A 22,589-nucleotide genomic window follows, 5' to 3' on the forward strand; every position below is an offset into this window, starting at 1 on the left:
CTGTAAATTTTATCTACTTAGATTAGCTTAGTTTTGCATTGATTAGATATTTTAAAATTCAAATATGTTAGCCAGCTTATATACAAATTTAATAAATACCCTTGAGTAAAAATGTTGACCCAAACAAAGCTGATAATTGAAATTTTGATATATCATTAGAAATTTTCCTTCAAATGGATTGAATCAGTCTGTTATTAAATATTTATTAAATGCCTACTGTGTACTATATAAGCATTAAGCACTGGGGATATAAAAAAAGGCAAAATGCAGCCCCTATTCTCAAGGAGCTCACAATCTTAAGAGGGGAGACAATAAAACAACAAATATGGACAAACAAGCTTTATTCAGGAAAAGTAGAAGCTAACTAAAAAAAGAAAAGAATGCTAAAATTAAGAGAGACTGGGAAATGCTTCTTGAAAAAAATGAGATTTAGTTGGGCTTTAGAGAAAATCCAAGGAAGTCAAATTCATTAATAATCACCATTTGTATATAGTTGTTCTTCCAACTATGAATTTGTAGTTTTTTTAAGCTTTTGTTTCTCTGTCTTGTCTACAGGAATATATCTGAAAGACTTTATCATATACCTGGACTAAATCATAATACATAATCCTAATATTAAATCTATACTATTTCTCTTATCTGTCAATCTAGCAAAAAGATAAAGGCACTAATTTAGTATGACTTGTTCTTTGTGAATCCATGCTAGCTCTTAATGATGACCCATTTAAGTTCTCACAAACCAATCATTTAGTAATCAGCTCTAGAATTTTTCTGAAAATTAAGATCAAGGTAACTTCTGTATAGTTTCCATAATCTGCTATTGCTACCATTTAAAAATTTTGGACATCATTTGACCACTTCCAGTCTTTTGGCAATTTTTTTGTCAACACTTATTTATTACAGTTCAGCAATCAAATTGATTTTTTTTTCAGTATTCTGAAATGTAATTTTATATTAACTAGAGGATTTGAATTCATTTAAAAGAGCTATTATTATTTTATTAGCTCCTCGCCTATGTTGGGATTCAGTTTCCCATGTTTATTCTTTCCTTTCCAGATTGATTATCATTTTCTTTGGCAGATTAAATGAAAGCAAAACAGGATTTTAAAAGCAGCTCCGATTTTCCTGTCATCAATTAATACTTTTTTTTTTTTTTTAAATAAACCATCTGCCCCAAGGAAAGGGCCTCTGTGTTCCTGGTTTTTCTTTCTTCAGACATACTCAGAAAAACTCTTAAATTTATCATCAGTATTTCTTTCAAGGCTCAGCTCATTCTTGACTTTAGCCCTTCTAATACTATTCTTGCAAATCCATGCCACTCATGTATTTGTCTGTTATGTATTTGTTGTTAGATAGTGCTTTTTAGTTTAGTTTTTTGTGTGTGTACAAAAAAGGAAGCTAGATGATTCAATGGATAGAGCGCTGGGCCTAGATCAAGAAGACCTGAATTCAAATGGAGCCTCAGACATTTACTAGCTATGTGATCCTGGGCAAGTAAGTCATTCAACCTCTCTTTGCGTTAATCCATTGGAAAAGGGAATGGCAAAATACTTCAATATCCTTGCCAAGAAAAACTTGTGGACAATATTGATGTACTGTGGTTCTGGTCAGGAAGAGTTAGACATGACTGGATAACAACAATGTATACAAAGGAGTAGAATTACTTAGAGAGCTTCATATATAGCCATATTAGTATTTCAGATGTGTTTTTTTTTCCTTCTTTTTTAGAAGCTTTTGAAATAATATCATTAGAATTAAATTTTTTAAGACCTCAGGAAAATTTCCTTTGCAGTCTCTCTTGTTTAAAAAACTTCTTCATTAGATTATAAACTCTTTGAGGGTAGCAGACAGTCTGATCCCCAAGATAGTACCTAACATATAGTTAAGCATTCAATAAATGCTTATTGACTTTTCTCATATAGAAATGTCTGGTTATGCGTATCTTATTCTTAGTGTAAGAAGGAGCTCCAGACCATCCCCCTTTTTTTATTAAAGCTTTTTATTTATAAGATATATACATGGGTAATTTTTCAGCATTGACAGTTGCAAGACCTTTTGTTCCAATTTTTCCCCTCCTTTCATCCACCCCTCCCCCAGATGGCAGGTTAACCAATACATGTTAAATATGTTAAAGTATAAATTAAATACAATATATGTATACATGTCCATACAGTTATTTTGCTGGATAAAAAGAATCAGACTTTGAAATAGTGTACAATTAACCTGTGAAGGAAACAAAAAATGCAGACAAAAATAGGGAGATTGGGAATTCTATGTAGTGGTTCACACTCATCTCCCAGAGTTCTTTCACTGGGTATAGCTGGTTCAATTCATTACTGTTCTATTGGAGCTGATTTGGTTCATCTCATTGTTGAAGAGGGCCACGTCCATCAGAATTGATCATCATATAGTGTTGTTGTTGAAGTATATAGTGATCTCCTGGTCCTGCTCATTTGACTCAACATTGGTTCATGTAAGTCTCTCCAGGCCTTTCTGAAATCATCCTTCTGGTCATTTCTTACAGAACAATAATATTCCATAATATTCATATACCACAATTTATTCAGCCATTCTCCAATTGATGGGCATCCACTCAGTTTCCAGCTTCTGGCTACTACAAAGAGGGCTGCCACAAACATTTTGGCACATACAGGTCTCTTTTCCTTCTTCCAAGATCTCTTTGGGATATAAGCCCAGTAATAGCACTGCTGGGTCAAAGGATAAAAGTTTGATAACTTTTTGAACATAGTTCCAAATAGTTCTCCAGAATGGCTGGATGTGTTCACAATTCCACCAACAATGTATCAGTGTCCCAGTTTTCCCACATTCCCTCCAACATTCCGCATTATCTTTCCCTGTCATTCTAGCCAATCTGAGAGGTGTGTAGTGGTTTCTCAGAGTTCAGATCATCCCTTTTAACAAGATCAGAAGGTTTTGAGTTAAAAGGTAGTTTAGATATCATCTTTTTTAACCCCATTCAATTTCACAGATGTCCCAGGAAAAATTAGAAAAAGAAGCTTAATATATGAATAAAAGTTCATATAGTGCTGAAATCACCAATCTCACTGCCTGTCCAAAGGATATTCTTTGCCATGGGGTTGTTTTAGTCCATTAATAAAGGGTCAATAGGGGACTCTTCAGAAGAAGAGACCCCTAAGTCTCAGCTACCAAGAGTGAAGGGAGTGAGAAGAGAAGAAAAGAAAGTAAACGTTATTTTATGACTTTTTTTTACAGTTCATTATTTGGAGCAAGAAACCAAATCTCTTATAGTAAAATGAGACAAGGGTGGGAAAAGGCTCAAAGAATGCTGAATTGATTGACCATAACTCAGAATGTTTCTGACCAAAGTATATTCTACTTGAATCTGGAAAATAAACTCTGAATTAAATTAAGCATCATTTTTACAATAGTTGAGGTTTCATAAGAGGAGATACTATCTGGCTCAGTGTTTCTTACTCTGGAGTCCAGGGAACTCTAAAGGAGGGCTTCCCTCCAAAAAGTCCTTAAATAAATTTTGAGTCTGTGAACTTGCCTGAGGAAAAAATTGCGTATTTATTTTTTACTAATCTCTAATTGAAATCTAGCATTTACTTCAATTATTTTAAACTATTATTCAGAAAAGACTAGAGTTTTCTAGATTGCCTGAAGGGACCATGACATATGAAAAACTTAACAATCTTTGCTTTGTAATATTTTCATCAAGTGGTTATTTGGTCTTGTGCCTAACAAATACTTTTATTCTTTTATAGAACTTTTAGAGTGTCTAATTTCCTAATGTCATTAAGAATTTTTTTTTTTAAAGTGGATACCTGCTTTGGCCTGTTTTATAAAAAGCTGATGGAGTCAATAAATATCTCAATATACTGTGGCTTATAGTAATTACTTAATTTCCCAAATATACATCTATTTTACTTTATTTTAATCTGAATTTAATGAACACCAAAAAAAAGAAACATTTCCATATGTGTATAAAATAGATGAGAAAAAGAATATGTGTATGAACTAGTGACTCTTTTACATACAACTTGCTTTAAAATATGAGTGTATGTATGTGTATATACATATATGAAATAATTTGACATGTTAACTGTCAAAGCTGTCTGCTTATCTAATATCCTTATGAACATTTGTGCATAAAAGTCGCTTCAATAAAAATTCTCCTCTTCCTCCTCCTGTTCCTCTTCATGATCACTAACTCCCTTCATACTCTAAAATAGAGGGTTTGAGGAAAGAAAAACAGCATTTTTGCAACAAAGATGCAAAGCCAAGCAAAGCAGATTCTTGCATTTGGCATCTTCAGTCAGTAAAGATATATTAAGCACCAACTATATGCCAAGCACTGTTCTAAGCTCTGGGAATACAAAGAAAGGCAAAAAATATTACTCAAGGAAATTACAGTCTAATGGAGGAGACAATATGCAAACAACTACATACAATTTAGATAGATACAGGATAGATCTGAAATAATTAACAGAGAGAGAGCAGTAGAATTAAGGAGAAATGGGAAAGGCTTTCTTTGGCTCAAAATTATGTCACACTCTGCACCTTGAGTCTTATGCTCCTTAGCCAGAAAGTAAGTAATGGCCTTGCCATTGCATTGGTCTTATAAAGTTATGATTGGTTATTGTATTGATCTGACTTCTATAAAATCTTCAAAATTATTTGTAATTTATATTGTTGTTTTATAAGTTATTCTGGTTCTTCTCACTACATTCTCCATCACTTCATACAAGTCTTCCCAGGTTCTCTGAAACTCTTCCTTTTATCATTTTTTATGACATAGGAATTAAAAAACCCAACTTTTTATCATTAACAAAGAATTATATTCTCTCTTCTCTCTCTGTCTCATCACACACACACGTACACACCACATACATACAAATACACACATGTACACACCACATACCACCCATTTCCATGGGGATAAAGACAACAAAAAACATCTACATAAGAAATATGCATAGCCAGAATCATAATTAGTTACTGGATTGATCTGAGTTCTTAAGTCTTTTAAAATTGTTTCTTTTTAGAATATTGTGGTTGTATTGATTATTTATTTGGTTCTGCTCATTTCATGTGCATTAATTCATATACATCTTTCCAAGTTTTTCTAAAACCGATCTTTTCATCATTTTTTTTTCATTTCTACATGTAACACTTTATATAAATTATCTTTACAACCAACCCCAAGATAGATAGTATGAATATCTCTTCATTTTACAGATAACAAAATTGAGGCCTATAGTGGTCCCTAACTAATGGATACTCCCTTGATTTCCAGTTCTCTTTCACTAGAAAAAGAACTGGTTTAAGTATTTTTGTACATATAGGTCCTATTTACTTGATGTCTTTGAGGCATAGCTCTAGTAGTGTTATTGCTGTGATAGTATGCCAATTTATTGCCTTTAGTTCCAAATTCTTTCCACAATAGCTTGATCAACTCCCCACCAACAGTGACTTGTTCACTATCACATTAGGTTACAGTAGATGACTAGTTGACTCAATTCCTGGGTCATAGGATCATTCCATTACATCAATGTGCTTTCAACCTGATAGTCATTGATTCCTATTAAATTATTATGAGCTATATAAGATATATATTAGGAACTTAGGATATTAGGAATTTAGAAACAGCATAATAATATAGGATAATTAATCATTGTAGCATGTAAATTATAGGAATTTAGACTTCTTAATCTACCATTAATCCACAATATTTTTAATATAAGTGATGATAAATCTTGTCTCTCCTGTGATATCCCACTGTATTTGTAAAAAATAATGATGTTTTCAGTGGCAAATCATTAAAGATCTGTTCTGATGCCTTGTCATGGTACCCTTGCATCATTTCTTATAGTATGATAATATTTGATCACTTTCAATCATTTGTTCAGCTGGTCCCCACCTAATGGATACTCTCTTGGTTTCCAGTTCTCTTCCACTAGGAAAAGAACTGCTTTAAGTATTTTTGTACATATGGGTCCTATTTACTTGGTCTTTGAGGCATAGCCCTAGTAGTGTTATTGCTGGAATAATATGCCAATTTATTGACTTTAGTTCCAAATTGCTTTCCAGAATAGCTTGAGCAACTCCCAACCAACAGTGAACCAGTGTTCCTATCATAATAAATAGTTCCTAATGTCAAGGAACTTACAATCTACTGGGGGATACCACATATAAAGAGACGAAAATATGCATGATCATTTAGGAATGGGGAGAAACAACTAACAAGGGGAATCGGCAAAGTCCATACGAGAAAACATGTGAATCATCTCTTTTTAAAATAAAATTTATAGGTACATTGAATTTAAACTACAAACATTTATAGATTACTCTTACTTTTTGAGAGGTCTTTTTCCCCCAAGTAAAACAATTAAGTCAAATTAATAATACACTGATCTCATCTGAAAGTGTGTGGAATATTTCTTATCTTTAGCATTACTCTTTTCCCCCCATTTTTCTTTATTAAAAATCTTTAATAGAAATCTGTTGTTTTTTTTTTCTTTCCCCCCAACTCCATAGGGGAAAAAAAGATTTAAAAAATTATTGTAAACCAATATGTATCATAAAGTAAAGTGAATTCCCTCAATGACTGTATACAAAAATATATATGTCTCATTCTACATCAAAATGGATAGCATGTTTTATCATTATTCCTTTGGCAAAGGCTAGGAGTTGGGAGTGATGAATTATTGAGCCTAGTTTGGCTGAAAATGTGAAGAGGAGTAATATTCAGCAAGCCTGAAAGGTAAGTATGAACAAAATCAATCATTTTTAAAAACCAGGCATTGTACTTATCTTCTCTCCCTCCTCCCCGGCCCGCCACCTTTTAATAATATTTTGTTTTTTTTTTTTCAAACATATGCAAAGATAGTTTTCAACATTTACCTTTGCATAACCATGTGTTCCAAATTTTTCTCCTTCTCTCTCCCAAGACAGCAAGCAATCTGACAATGGTTAAACATATTCATTTTTTCTAAAATATTTCCATATTTGTCATGCTGCACAAGAAAAATCAGATCTAAAGGGGGGGAAAATGAGAAAAAAAGAGCAAACAACAACAACAAAAAGGGGAAGAAATTTTATGCTTTGATCCATATTCAATCTTCATAGTTCTCTCTCTGGATGCAGATGGCACTCTCCATCACAAGTCTGTAGGCATTGTACTTATAAAAGGCTTTAAAAGGCAGTTATCAAGCACCTACTGTGTACCAAACATTGTGTTTGTAAAAGCTTTAAAGGTTAAGCGTGATAGCACATTCCCACTCTCCATGTCCCTGCTATTGAGGAGATTGAGGTTAATGGATTGCTTGAGTTCAGGAATTCTGAGCTCAGTTAGTAAACCAGTTAGATGTACGTGTTTAATAAGTCCACCACCAAATTGGGAGAGTCCTTACTGGCAGAGGTTCCCGAGGCTGCTGTAGGAGGAGCAAACTGATTGGGTCAGACAAGGAGCATATATCAAAGCTTCTGAACTGATCAGGATTGAGATCTGACCTGTAAGTGGCTACTGTACCTAGCCTGTGTAAAATGAGGTGAGGCTCAAATCAATGACAAGGAGAATGCTCTGGCAATGTCTTTGGCTAGGCAGGTGCATCAAACCTGGGACTGGAGCAGAAGGTCTCCACTCATCTTCTAGTAAACTTGCTACTTAAAGGTGCCACTGTAATAACAGGAGTGAGACCATTTTACTCTTATTTTTATTCTTATTGACCCATAAGTTCTTCCTTGCTAGTACTTCTCTGACTTTGGACTCAGCTTACTCATCCACCCGCCCTATTCACGTACTCAGAGAGTGTCTACATGCTCTTAGTGATCAAAAATGAAGCCAACTGCCTGTCCATGTGCATTTTCAGGTGTTGACAGTGGTATCACAGAAGATTATATATAACTATTACAAAAACCTGGGTATTTCCCCCCCTCATTTTGGGGATTTTATTTTTGTTTTGCAAACAATTTTTATGTATTAACACTTGGAGTACTTAGTTATTTGAGAATATCAATTGACCTAATCTTCATGTAGTTATTGTTAGTGAAGGAAATATGCATTGATTATGCTGGAAAAAAGTTACTTGTCTTTTCTTCCTTGTGGTTCTTCTTAATTATTCCCATATGGTATTTTTAATATTTTAAAGTCATCTTTTTATATATCAGCATTATTTGTTCATTTCATTTGAGGTTGGAAATGCTCATTATATTTAGCAGTATTTGTACAATGCTTTTGGGAGGTGAAGAGCGATGGAGACAATGACCTGCAGTGTAGTCATGCCACCAGAGGCTTTAATTTGGCCTCTGATTTGCTGGAAAGGAAGTTCTGTGGGTGTAGCATTAATATGATGTCCAGAATAAATGAGATGATAGTCCCACTGTATACTGTGAGCCTGATGGACCATATGTAGAACATTGTCTAGTTCTGGATATGATGTTTTAGCAGTGATAATCACAAGCTGGAGCATGTTCAGAAGAGGGCAGTCAGCATAATGAGGACTCGAAATCATGTCATATAAGAAGGAACTTGGGACTATGAGGGACTGGGAGGTCAGAGTATAGGAGGTAGGAGGAGATTTCCCAACTCTAAGCCCCAAGACTACCTATCCAATCTTTTCTCGTAATACACACTTGCCAACATGAACCATCTCTTCTAATGAACTGCCCTAGGACATGCTCAGCTCATTCTTGCTTTTGCATTTTTCCTCCTATTTTTCTCTCGTGCCTCTCATCCTCCATTCTTGTAATAGTTTCCTTCTGCCAAATCTGGATCATCTTTAGTGTTATATCCTCCAAGAAATCTGATCTAATTCCTAGTATTCCCACATTAAGTTGGGCCCTTAACTAAAAATAACATCAATGAGAATAATTCCTGGAGGGCAAGGACTATTTCATTTTTGTGTTTGGAGCTACAGCATCTTACATAGTGCCTGACATACAGTTGAACATGTCAGTAAATGCTTCTTAAATGATTGAATATATGTATATATTTCTAGCTATAGAAACTTTAAGATTGATAAAAATTATCTCTATTCTCTGATTGTCCTGTGAGGTGAGTCCTTCATAGGTTTTATCCTAATTTGTAAAATAAGGAAACCAAGGCTTAAGCAAATTAAGCTGATTGACCAGGTACACCGTTAACAAACTGTAGAAGTAGAATTTAGGTTTCCTAAAATCAGCCTAAGCACTTATTTCTTTTGTCTTGCAGTGTTCTCTAATTGTTTCATCATATCTCCCAAACAACTTTTAAAAGGCACTAAGGTTCAAGACCATGTTGTATTCTTTTGACCTCTCACAACCGGAATACATAGCAAATAAATATTCAGTTAATACTTGAGTTGAAAGTCAGTCAAAGATTTTGGTATTTAAGATGATTATATGAGGATTAGTTTATAGCTGGAAACCATTTTATTACAAATAATTGCTTCAAAGTCTTGATTTTTAAGTAGCAGCCTAAAGGACAAGTGTTAAAAGTAGTGAAGGAACTACAAATATAATTTCTTTGGAGGGAGTATTCTCAGAGTGATGCTTCTTTGGAAATATGAAAATTCTGTTTCCTGCTCGGACAGTTATTTTAGCAGTCTATATAAACCATATTAAGGCCATTAGCATTTGTAAGGTCATAACTTCTGTATGGGCATAGAAGTAGACTTTGACAAGATCTTAATAGAATGGTCTCTGGCATGGCCGATCTTGGCCTTGGCAAGCTCTGTGGCTTACCACATGATGGTGATCTCTGAACGCTAGTGATCTTTATTGATTTGTGCAGATCAGAGGGAAGGGATTGATGCAGCTTTTGTTGAATTCACCAGCCACTTACAGACCCTACTTTAGTTGACCTACTTTGGGGTTGACCTTGATTTGCACAGTGAAATGTTATTAATATATCCATGATTAAACCAGACATGTAATAAATCAATGTTTTTTCAACACACATAAAGATGTACAGTGGGAAATTTTAGGGTTTTACTGCTCGCGCATTTTAACTACTTATAAGGAAAGAGTCTCATTTAAATAAAGTGAAGCAATTATTTGAGTATGTTTAGGACACTGGGCAAAGACAGCATGCTTTGATTCTTTTCTAGATGGAAGCTTAATCAGGAAATGGCCTAGATGGCATTCTTTCAAGTAGGTCCTTGAAGTATCTTGGCAACAGTCTCAGGGTCATAATTGGAAGAATTTGGCTCTGTTTGTCTGTGGGTGTTTACAGTGTGTTATAGGGCACTGTTTCTTTTATTTATAGAATGTTATAAGCAACAAGCAGCTGAAGGCTGAAAAGTCACTAAATGTGGATTTATTTGGAGCAGATTCCATTTTAAAAAGCACCAGAATAAAAACAGAGTTATTATAAAAATATATTATGGCGGCACTTGACATCTATAACTATAGGGTTGCCAGTGTTTGTTGGAACCACATTTTAAAGGCTTTATAAATCAACTCTTGTTCAAGCCATGAACTTGGATTTGAATCGTCTTCATTTGGATAGAGAGTATAGTTATATCTAAGTGAATAATAGTTTATCTAAAAAAAATGCATACTTTCTAAATGAGGAAGGTGAGGCACATGTCATTGTGGTCCTTAAAGGCTGTGGTAGTGGAGGGAAAGTTCCAAAGGTCCTACCAACCCAGAAAAGGTAACAGTTGACCAATAGAAATTTTTTTTTTCATTTGAGGGTGGTGGTCCACAGCAGTTCATGAAGATAGCCTACAAGGCTTTAGAAGAGTTTATGCCTTGATAGAGGAAGTACCAGCACTAACTGCCATTTATTCTGTCTTCTCTTCTCTAAGCTTAACATTTCCAGTTCCTTCAGATGGTCATTTTTAGCACAATCTCACCATCTTGGTTCCCTTTCTCTAGCTTATCGTGCACTTTTAAAATTCTGGTACCTAGAAGTAAACACAGTGTTCCAATTATGCCCCCACTAGAGCAGAGAATAAGATTGTCACCTTCCCAGTGGTAACGATACTATATCTCTCCTGCTATAGCCAAAGATCACATTAGTTTTTTTGGCTACCATGTGATACTGGTGACTCATGGTGAACTTTAGTTCACCAAAATTCTCAAATCTTTTTCAGACTACCAGCTGACTAGACACATCTCTATTTTGTACTTAGTGAATGCTGATTTTTTAAAACTCAAGGATAAGGAATTTGTGAGGTGTAGAGGATAGAATGGTGAACCTGAAGTCAGGGAAACGGAAGTTCAAGTCTGTCCTCAGACATATTCTAGCCATGTGACCCTGGATCCCTAAATCTCACCCAGCCTCAGTTTCCTTAGCTGTAAAATGAAGATACTCTCATCTCTCAGGGTTGTTGTGAGGATAAAATAAGATTATTTGCTGAGTGTGTTGTAACTCTTAAAAATGCTGCATTAATAATGCTAGCTATTATCATCAAAATAATTTTCTTGGTTTTAAATTTCATAATATTAGCTTCAACCTAACATTCTAGTCAATCAAGACTGTTTTTAGAGCTGTATTTTATCATTCAGTATGTTGATCCACATTTGGTAAACACTCCAATTATGCCCTTATCCAAGTAACTAGCCATCTCTTTAATGATTAAGAATTTTTCTAAATTTTGATGATATAGTTTAGAATTTTTCTGAGATTTGAAGTCTAGCTCATTGTCCTACATTTTGCAGATTCTATTCTTTTCTTAGCAGGGTACCATAGAAAGTCTGCTATTAGATTTGATATATAAGATGCATGTTTGAATCCCAGCTTTGCCACTTATAGCCTTGGTAAGCCTGGGCAAATGGTTTCATCTATTTGGGCTTCAGGATTCTGTAAATTGAGGGTGAATGACCAGGTGATTTTTAAGGTTCTTTCTAACTCTAAATCTATGATCCTGTTGTCATTTTTTGAAAATCAGATTACTTTTTCTTTTCAGGATGCCAATTTTCCATAATCTTTCACAGATTTCTGACAGCAACTCAATTATCATATCTGTTAACGTCAGAACCTCAACTTGCATTTCTTTTGGATTTAAATTATTTTAACTCATCAAGAGCTGTTAACCACTTTTTTTGCAACCATCTTATTTGTTTTCAGTACTCTCCTAGACATCTTATTTTTGTCCTTTTCAGTCCAAAGACCATTCTCCTTAGCAAAGAAAACAGAAATAAACTAAGAGTTGAATGACAACTTATCTCAGCAAACTGAGAGAACAGCCATTGTCAAACATCCAGTGATACATGCATTTTTCATTGTGCATAAAGTTTGCTTGAAAGTTGAAGCCATCTCCCCTTGCTTCCCACAAGGCAATTGGGGTTAAGTGACTTGCTCAGAGTCACATAGCTAGTAAGTATTAACTGTCTGAGGCTGGATTTGACCTCAAGACCTTTTGACTCCAGGGCTGGTTACATTACACCATCTAGCTGCCCCTGAAGCCATCTTTAAATGTCAGGTGGGAAGACTATTGCTAACGTCAGTAGCTTTCTAGCACTGGACAGCAGCTTCCTGTAAACTCTGAATGATAAATGATACAATGGCAATTTATAGTAAACTATTGTTGTTTGTAAAGTTCAGTGCTAGGAATTTACAGATTATTCATGAACCTTCACCTTTGGATGATTAAAGAATCAGCAGCTCAAATACTCACCAACTATTTCCAGATAAAATCGGGGGGTGGATCTTTTTTCTTTATACTGCATCTGCCTTTAAAATATGCTTATGAGCTCTTAATTATTGATTTGTATAATGGAATCTTCCTAGGACCTTGCTACTGAGACTTATGTATTTGTAGGTTAACTGTCAATTACTCAGATACTTGTTATGGGGAAAAAGAAATTGATTCTTATCTCATTGACTTGACTTATAAAGGGAGGATTTGCTGTCATTCTTTTAGAAGTGCCTAGCCAGTTTTTTAAAAATCTGGAAAATGTATAATGGAATCCATTTTTCTTTCACTAAGTATGACACTTGTGTTATAAATTCTGTGCCATATTGTTATTTTTATTATAAAGGTAATTAAGTTAACCTGCCTCTTGGGACTATATAATATTTAGAGCTAGGAGAAACTTTAGAGATCATCTGTGCTGAACCTTGTCCCCATCTAATTCCCCCCCCCCTTATTTTTTTTTAACAGAAGAAGAAAGATAAGGTATATAATAGATTGTAAAATTAAATGACTCACCCTTGGTCATATACTTAATCAATTGCCAGAATTGTCCTTGAACTCATCTGTTGGGCCTTGAACTCATCTTTTGAATCTAAGATTATGTCTTTTTGATTATGTTGCTAAGTTCCTGTTTCTATTCCATTACAAAGTCTTAGAGTTGAAAAGGAACTCACTTAGTGTTATTTGTATGTGAACAGGATTTACTTTTATGATTTACCTCTGAAAAAGACTAAAGTGATGAAAAAACTGTTTATTAGGAAGGTTTTCTACCTCTCCACTCAAAAAGAATGAGATGAGTGAAAAATTTCCTAGGGCACTAAATTTGAGATCTTCTGCTTTGACATCAACCCAGTAATCAGTATTCAGATTTAGAGCTGGAAAGGAACCTTAGAGGCTATCTGGTCTAACCTCCTCATTTTACAAATATGGAAGCGGAGGCTTGTAGAGATTAAGTTATTTGTCCATGACCACACAAGTAGCAGAGATGAGGCTTACACCTTCATTTTCTAGACTTTAAGGCTGTTAATTATATCTACTGTGCCACAAAGTAACCCCACCTTTAAAATGGAGCTTACTGCCAGAAGAGGGCCATGAACTCTGAACCTTTCAGTTGAAAGTCTAATGCTTTAATTACTTTCAGAGTCATAACCTGATTCATTGAATGAATTCCAAATCTATTTAATTATACTGTCATCTAGTCCACATTTATCCATTTTGGCCAAGATCACATGAAAAATTTTGTCAAATGATTTGGCAAAATCTTTTTTATTCACTTTTCCCCCATTTTTCTGTTTGAGAGCAAATGGTGGGGAAGGAGTGGGAAGAAGGAGGAGAAACAGAGACAGAGAGAAATGCAGCAGAGGTATGGTGGATTTCCCAAAAGAGCATGACTATCAGAATCAACTCTCCATCTTTCCTGATGGGGGATTTAGGCAGAGAAAGTGGCAATATATGTTAAAAGAACATTGGTCTTATCTTCAAGCCCCACAAGAAGATCCTCAAGGGGACAGGAAATATTCCTTCACTAAGAATGCTTTTATTCAAGGCAGGCCCTTGTTTTGTATGTTTTCCCAAATGAAGATGATGAGCCCAGTTGTTGTCTGCCATGACTATCTGTGTTGTGTCCAAAAACCAGCCAGTTCTAGAAGTCCCAATAGACTGGATAGTACCCATCCCTTAGAAGGTGGTTCACAAAAGCATCCTGGGCCAAAAGGAGCCCCAGAAATTCTGAACGTTTCGCATACTAGTAGTACATGTGTAGCTTAGCCTGACAATAAAAGTGTCTTCCATCAATAAATGACATATAATCTATGAGATTCTCCTGATGTGCCACTTTAGTGATCCTGCCCTCCCAAAAAGAGGATGAGAGGATGAAGTTACTCTCTCACAGGGTGCTCTTGATCTATTCATGTTTCAAGCATCATAAGAATAACAGAGAATTTTGTCAGAAATCAAAATCATATTCACGTCTATAATTTGAAAATTTTACTCTCTTCTCTTTTAGGAAATTGAGATGACATTTACTCACCCTGAGTTTTATAGCCTCCTCTCTTCACCATTCTTCCTGAGTTTTTGAAAAAAGATGAAGATCACCAGCAATCCTGACTGCCAGTTCTTTCAGTACCCAGCAATGTGTTTCATCTAGATTTGGTGACTTGATCACATCAGGAACAGCCAGGTACTTTCTCCATTTCCTTATTATCTTGAATTTCAACTTCCTGCTAAGCATTTTGATTCTATGCTTCCTAGAAATTCCAGAAAATGTATTCTTCACAGAAGAAAAAATTAGAACAGAGTGATGAATAGTTCTGCCATTTCTGTTATCTATTCTTATTTCATCCACTCTGGGACTCAGCCTAACTCTTCATTAAGCTTTTTCTTGCCCCCAACACAGCTTAAAAGCAAAAGAAAACAAAACCAACATTCTTCTATTTTTACTTTTACATTTGTTGCCAGCTCCAGTATATTCTGAACTTTAACATTCTTAATGTGTTGATATTTTTATACTACTGTGTTGCTTTTTTAATTCAGTTAGTCAATAAGCATTTTATGTTTTACTCTGTTAAGGCAAGGAATACAAATACAAGTAGAAAGTTAGTTCTTGACCTCAAGGAGCCTACATTCTGTTGGAGGAAGACGGTTCATAAATAGGAGCTGAAAAGAGGAGGGAAGGAATGACAAAAAAACCTGTGGGACTGATGATTTTAGTAGTAGAAGTTCATAATACCTCCAGAAGAAGAATGAGTCATGGTGCCTGTGTGCCCACCTATCAGGGAGGTGCTCTGAGGAGCCATCTACATGGAGGGAGGGATCACAGGGGCAGAAAATACTTCTAATGTATTTATTCCAAGGTTGGAGTTAGGGTTATGAATAAAGAACTGGGCAGTGGTAGAGCATATCTGGAAAGATGCCTTAGGCCTTTGTTTCCATATCTGTTCATACCTTTTTTAAAAATCCAAGTTGATCTTTCTAAAACAAAGCCAAGAGTGTTGAGTTTTTAGTTTTAAAATCCAAGTTGCTTGATAACTTTCTCATGCATCTACATCAGTCTCTTTTATTTGCATTGTTCCTCTTTTATTTTCTTCTAGAGAGAGTAATTTGTGTTTGTATTAATTCAAATTTAGAATTTTGAGAGCATCCCATCCCTCTTTAGTTGACTTACATTTTTATAATACAGAATACTATTTATTCTGAATTCTTTGGAATCCACTCTCCCAAACACTAGGAGCCTTTTCCTTTCTTTCCCACATGAATTTTAAGAAGCAATAGATATTTCTTTGCAAGATTCACATTTTTTCTACTTTGATAAATGTTTTCCTTCTCATTGGTTGAAGAACATAGAATCTCCAAGTTGGAAGAATCAGAATTGGATCCTGAATAGCAATTTCCCTCATGGCTTCCCCTGCTTTTCAAAGAATGAAATTATCATTAAAACAAGTCAAGAATTTCAGCTGCTTTGCCTTTAGCTATTGAGAGCACTTTAACAGATGGCTAGTTAACTAAACTTTGCCATCACTGTTGTATCCTGCCTCTGTGTTTGGTTTGTGATTTGTTTCCTGAATTTTCACATCTGGTCTTATTTCATAATGAACTTTTGTATTTTGTCTCTTCCCTTCTGTCTTCACAACCTTAATCCAAGCTTTCTGTCTGAACTTTTACCACTTTACCTCTTGACCCTAAATTTCTAGGATCACCGTTTTGTTTGTTGTCTTGACTATTCCTTCCTATCCTTAATATCAGTCAGTCAAAAAAGCATTTATTAAACTCTTACTTTTTTACACTTGTGTAACAGATTTTTTTTTTTAAGTCCAAATATAAAATGGGGGAAGCTTAGTTAAACAACCATCATTCCGTGTGAAGATCCAGAGGTTTAGTAGATTTTAAGCTAAAAGAGGAGTCAGCACTATGATGTAGCAATCACAAATGCCATTATGTCCTGTTTTAGTTGCTATGTTCTGTTAATGCAGCCTAATTCTCCTTTACCTTGAGGTTTTCTTGGGAAGATTGGATGACTAATTTTTGGATAAGGAATGGAGAAGATTTTTGGTTAGGTACCTATAGAGAGAGCCCCTGAAGTTTCTTCTAGCTCTTAAGATTCTCTGACATTTCCACCACTGTCTACCCTGATCAGTCCATATCTAAAATATTATATTTATTTAATGAAATAACAAATCTCTTTGAACATAGAGAGGCAGCTTAAAGTAGTGAATAAATATATTGGACTTGAAGCCAGAAAGGTATTAGTTCAACTCCTATCTCTGTTACATTCTGAATCTTAGTTTTCTTATTTGTAAGAATAATATGATAATACTGTAGTATTGAATTCCCAGGGTTATTGTGAGGCTTAAAAGAGATGAAATATGGAGAAGCAGGTTGCAAACCTTATTATTACCAGCCTCATAGAACTGTAGAGAGCCTATGAGATACTTATAAAACACTCTGAAACCTTTTGAAGTGCTCCATAAATGGTTGCCAGTATTAATTTTAGAAACTGACTTGTATAAATTCACACTGATTTAGTAGCCTGAAAGGTTTGCGCTTTGTAACTGAACTTGCCTCCTTCACCTCAGAGTTGTAGTAAAGTTCAAATGGAGTAACACATACATAAAGCCTTAAGTATTATGTTAAAGAGCTTTGTGATCACAAAATGCTCCAGAAATCTGAACTGCTTTGGCATAGGCATGAGTGAGAGTCTAATGACTCTCTCTAACTTCTCTTCGTTTAAAAAAAGTAAAGACTCTCAAACATATCTGTAACATTAGCTTTATTTTAAACATTTGGTGGTGTTTTTTTTTTTTTAATTCCTAAACCTAGATAGGTACCTTTAGTTCCCTTATGTGTTTGCCGAGAAATTCAGATTAGATAAACTAACTGAGTTTTGAAAATTACACAGGTTATATTGGTTGTAGAAGCCAATCAAATCCTTGATTAAATGCATAAACTGGGAGTCTCTGAGACACTGGATTTGGTAAGCTTATGTCTTTTGAGAGAGTGTATTGGATGTTGTGTGCTGATTTACGTACTGCCATAAGTGTTAGCATGTGGAGCTGGGATCATTTTGAAGATTGTAGTGCTGTCCTTGTGCCATCTTCTTTTGTGTCACCTGAAGCATACAGAATTCAAAATAAGGTTTCATTATTATTATTTTGACAAATAAGATTTCATTATCTTGAACATTATTCCAGTGAATGAGCGTTAGTGTTATTTTTTCAAATAACCAAATAATTTCCTTGCCCTATGGAATGCCATAGAGGAACAATCATACAAAAACACCTCTTCCCCACTTCTACCTCCCTCCATTTATGGATAAATGATTCAGGGTTTGAATATCATTTGCATTGTTGCAACCAATCCCACATTCTTTCCTTGCATAGTGTGGCAGCACTATTGTTATACCTTGGCAGGACTCTTATATTTCTTATAGAAAAGCATTTCTGTATGTAGAGAAGGCTGACCCTCACACACAGCATGGGGGGATATTAGTTGTATGACTCAAAGAGACGCAAAATAGACATATTTAGCTTCCTTTCTCTCCACCCTTTTCCAAGGGAGATTTTAATTCTCACCAAGTAGAGAAGCAGGAGAGCAGAAGAAACTTGGCCACTTTGTTCTAAGAGAGAAGGAATACCAAATTATAACTGTCTATGTATATGATTTTCAGGTTCACATTAACTTTTTTAATTCATGAGGGAAACAGGATCCCAGCTTTCTATCCAAGGCTTAATTTCCTACCATATACATGTTCTAGAATGAACACACATTTCTTTGATAACACTATCAAAGAAATTCATTTATCCAATTCAGTAGCAAAACAGAAATCAGAGAAAGTATACATACAGAGTGAAGGACCTCTCCTACTGGGAGTAAGGTAACTCAGCTTAACCAAGAAAGAAGGTCCCAGATCTCTACCAAGGGGAAATTTCCAGAAGTCTCTAGTATAGCAAGCTGAGATAAGGACGTCATTGAGACCACCAGCTGTTTTCATTTCAGCTTCTTCCCAGAGTTTTTTCCTTTACCATCTTGGAGTGGGCCTAGCTTCATCCATCTTTCAATTCAAGCCAAGAAGTGCCTAAAGTCCAACAAGACTCAGTGACTACAGAGCTCAAAAACTCTGCCATTTCAGCCCTACTCCTCACATCTGTGCAAGGAATTGCTCTCCATGGGATTTTAAGAAGAGGATCTCATACTAATGGGCTTCGGGACTGGGCTCACAGTTATTAATTATAGCACTCAGGGAACACAAATGACAATGGTGATGTCATCCTGGTAAGCGAAATTCTTTAGGTTGAGTATGTAGGATAAAGTGTTAAGTGATAGACCCAAACTTAGATAGTAGTAGAGCCAGGATTCAGACTCTTGCTGATGACACTTACATTTGGGGTTCTTTTTACTTTATCAGGCTAGCATACATAAGCATAAACAAAAGAAAACGAGCAAGTAAAAATATACTCAAAAATAAAATTTTGAGAGTAATTCCCGAGATCTGTGGGAAATTTATGTGGAAAGGACTGGTGATTTAATAGATTGCAAACTTAGAATGAGATGCTGGTTTAATGTGGCTGTCACTTAAACTTAGTCTTAGGCAGCACTAAAGGAACTGTCATTCTGTTACCTTCAGTGAGAAAGGTAGTAATCCCATTGTATAGTACCTTAATCTAACTCATTATGGAGTATAGGCATATCTTTGCCCTATGTTGTTCATTAGTTCTTCAAAAATCTAACTTTGAGTCTAGAAGTATTTTAGAGAGCTTTCCACTTCATGGAAATATTGTACATCATGTGATCAGTTGAAGAACATTACAACAGGATTCTTGATATTCAAATAGTTTGGCTACAACATGAAATGATTTTGGTTGGGGCAGTATCATTTAAGGTGTTTCGTTTTGGTTGCCATACTTTGGTATTGACAAGTTAAAGTATGTCCAAAAGAAGGTGACTCAGGTGATCAGGAGCCTGGAAAACTTAATTATATGAACAATAGTTATAGGAACTGGGGATGTCTAAGAAAAAAAAAAGAGAGAGAGAAAAGAAAACTTATGGGAAGACATTATTATTTTCAAACTTCTTAATGCCTATAATGTGGAAGAAAACTTGATTTTTACATGGGATTTGTGAGAGGACAGAAATAAGAATTGCATGAAATGACAAGGTATGGCTGGCTAGAGAGGGCTGTTTTAGAAAAGGTGTTCTTATTGATGGAACAGTGGATCCACTTAGTCTTAAAAGTATTTTCTCAGTCATTTTTTATGATTGAAAGGCAGGGAACATCACAGTCTTAGAAGAAGCAGAATTGCAGGTGACCCAAAAGACCATAAAGTGGTATTTATACATAGACTCCAGCATATTACCAACTGTAATTTGCAGGCAAGCCAATTTTTTTTATTAAAGCTTTTTAATTTTCAAAATATATGTATGGATAATTTTTCAACATTAACCCTTGTAAAACCTTGTAATTCAACTTTTCCCCACTTTCCCCCCACCCTTTCCCCTAAATGGCAAGTATTTGTAGTTATCTTGCTGCACAAGAAAAGTCAAATGAAAAAGGAAAAAAATAAGAAAATAAAATGTAAGCAAACAACAAAAAGAATGAAAATGCTATATTGTGATCCACTCTCAGATCCCAGAATCCTCTCTCTAGGTGTGTATGGCTCTCCTCATCACAAATCATTGATAATGGCCCGAATCACCTCATTGTTGAAAAGAGCCACATCCATCAGAATAGATCATTATATAATCTTCTTGTTCCTGGTTCTGCTCATTTCACTCAGCATCAGTTCATGTATATCTCTCCAGGCTTCTCTGAAGTCATTCTGCTGATGACTTCATCATAGAACAATAATATTTCATAACATTCATATACCACAATTTATTCAGCCATTCTCTGATGGTGATTCACTCAGTTTCCAGTTTTTACAGACAAGCTTATTAATGTAATGGGATGAGAGTCATTTAGTGAGACCAAGGTGGACAACTGTGTGCTGGATTGTTACTGCCAACATATTTTCAAAAATCAGAGAGAGGCCTCTCGTGGTTTGGATAGAACCTCTGTGGAAAGGTATGCAAGATCATGACACAGGATTCAAAATTCCAGATAAGCTGAAACCCACACTTGGACAGAGTTTTTCTACACTAATGAGATGATCATCATTCTGTTGAAGAACTCATTTGAGCAAAATTCCATTAAAAATATTAGGTGCCCTATGAAGTCAGTTTAAGAAGAACTTTCTGATTTGGGGGTTCTTAGAATGCCACAATTAGCATTAACAACTTTAATAATTGTTATTGTTGTTGTTATCATTTTTATCATGTGATAAAAATATGTGACTTCTTGGGCTAGAGATGAAGGCGTAACCCATGGAAATAATCTTTTAAAAATCTCTTTAGCACATACTGTGCAATACACAAAGGACATGGTTAATGAAATCAAGTAGGTTTCTATCCAAGGGAAAGCGAGCCAGCCTTCTGTTTTCTGGATGTGACTGAAAAGACTGGCTAGATGAGAGAACAGAATAGATTTGATTCTGAAACAAGCTGTTAAGACTCTTTTAATGAAAAGGCAAGATCCAAATGAATCTTGTGAATGAATCAAACACAAGAGAAACCATAAAATTTTAAGTGCCAGCAAGTGCTGTTTTATAGTCGGATGAAAAAGCACAGATATTCATGTAGGTCTCTGAGGCAGAATGGGGGAAGGCGGAGGATCAGCAACATGTGTAGGTGCAAAGAATCAGCTGTGTCAAAAAGAAGGTGAAGAAAAACAAGTTCTCTATGGGAATCTGAAGAGAAAAGAGGAGGAAATTGCTTCCTTCTCAAATCAACTTTAGTTCCTTGGAAGGAATAGAAGAAATGGGTAATGGGATTCAGTATAGAAATCTCATTAAAATTAATTAGTTCTTGGAATTTCTTTCCTTTGACTTCATATGTTGTTCAAAAGTTATAACAATTCCTTAGATTTTTATTATGAATTCCATATAATATCTTTAGTAATAATTTTCAAGTGTTATATTAGGAACAGCTAGATGCCATAGTAGTTAAAGGCTGGGCCTGGAGTTGGGAAGATTTATCTCCCTGAGGTCAAATCTGGCCGCAGGAACTTGCTAACTTTGTGACTTTGGGCAAGTCACTGAAACCTGTTTGCCTAGTTTCCTCATTTTTAAAATGAAGTGGAGAAGGAAATAGCAAACTAGTATCTTTGCCAAGAAGACCCCAAATGGAATCACAATAAGCCAGATGCAAAAATGACTGAACAACATTATAGTGTTATCATTTTGTTTCAGAAAATGTTTTCACCTCCATCTTTACCCAGTTGTCTACTATAGGAATATTACCTATATGGGTAAATGGACATTAGACTAAACATTTTTTTGAAGTTAATAAAACAAAAAAAATCTGTCTTGCTTCCTTTTGAATTGGTATTTAAAGAACATAGGAAATATTCTTTACAGACAGCACTCTTCACCAGGCCCTCTCCCTCTTTTTCCTATTATAGCCATATTTTTAAGAAGATAATTGTAAATATAAATTGTAAAATAATTGGTTAGACTGGAAAGAGATGGGATCAGGAAATATCTGATTGTCACTATCTATATATGAAAGCCCTGTAAGTGAACCAAACTCCCCCTTATTATTCTTTCACTTACATTAAAATTATCTTAGTGGTTTTTTTTTTTTCTTCTTCTTCCCTTCATGTATTCCCCTTTCTAGGATTCTGTGAGAAGTTTATGGACTGGAAAACAAGAGGATATGAAAAAAACCTTTAGGTGACAAGCACACGGTGGAGAGCCGGTTCCTAGTATAAATCTGGATTTCAAAAAATATTTTCAGGTAAGGAGTTTATCCCCAATAGATATGCTCACTTTGTAGCTATTTTAGTGGTTATCACTAAGGTTGAACTATTCATTTCAGAAATGTAGGTCAAGTAATAATAGCTCATTTTTCTATAATGCTTTCAGGTTCCTTGCCTTTAGAGAATGTGTTCAC

At 35.1% G+C, this 22,589-nt stretch overlaps 1 protein-coding gene across 9 annotated transcripts in view; it reads left to right on the forward strand.

The window, feature by feature from the left end:
• Nucleotides 1–22,589, forward strand: part of BMAL1 (basic helix-loop-helix ARNT like 1) — a 95,340-nt gene that overhangs the window by 19,272 nt on the left and 53,479 nt on the right. For all 9 annotated transcript variants that reach the window (XM_074273141.1, XM_074273146.1, XM_074273140.1 and 6 more), the window contains exons 2-3: nucleotides 14,614–14,787; nucleotides 22,314–22,433. The gene's annotated coding sequence lies outside the window, so the exon portion shown is untranslated. The remainder of the gene's footprint in view (nucleotides 1–14,613; nucleotides 14,788–22,313; nucleotides 22,434–22,589) is intronic.

Source organism: Sminthopsis crassicaudata, chromosome 6, assembly GCF_048593235.1.
Source record: "Sminthopsis crassicaudata isolate SCR6 chromosome 6, ASM4859323v1, whole genome shotgun sequence".
Lineage (NCBI taxonomy): Eukaryota > Metazoa > Chordata > Mammalia > Dasyuromorphia > Dasyuridae > Sminthopsis > Sminthopsis crassicaudata.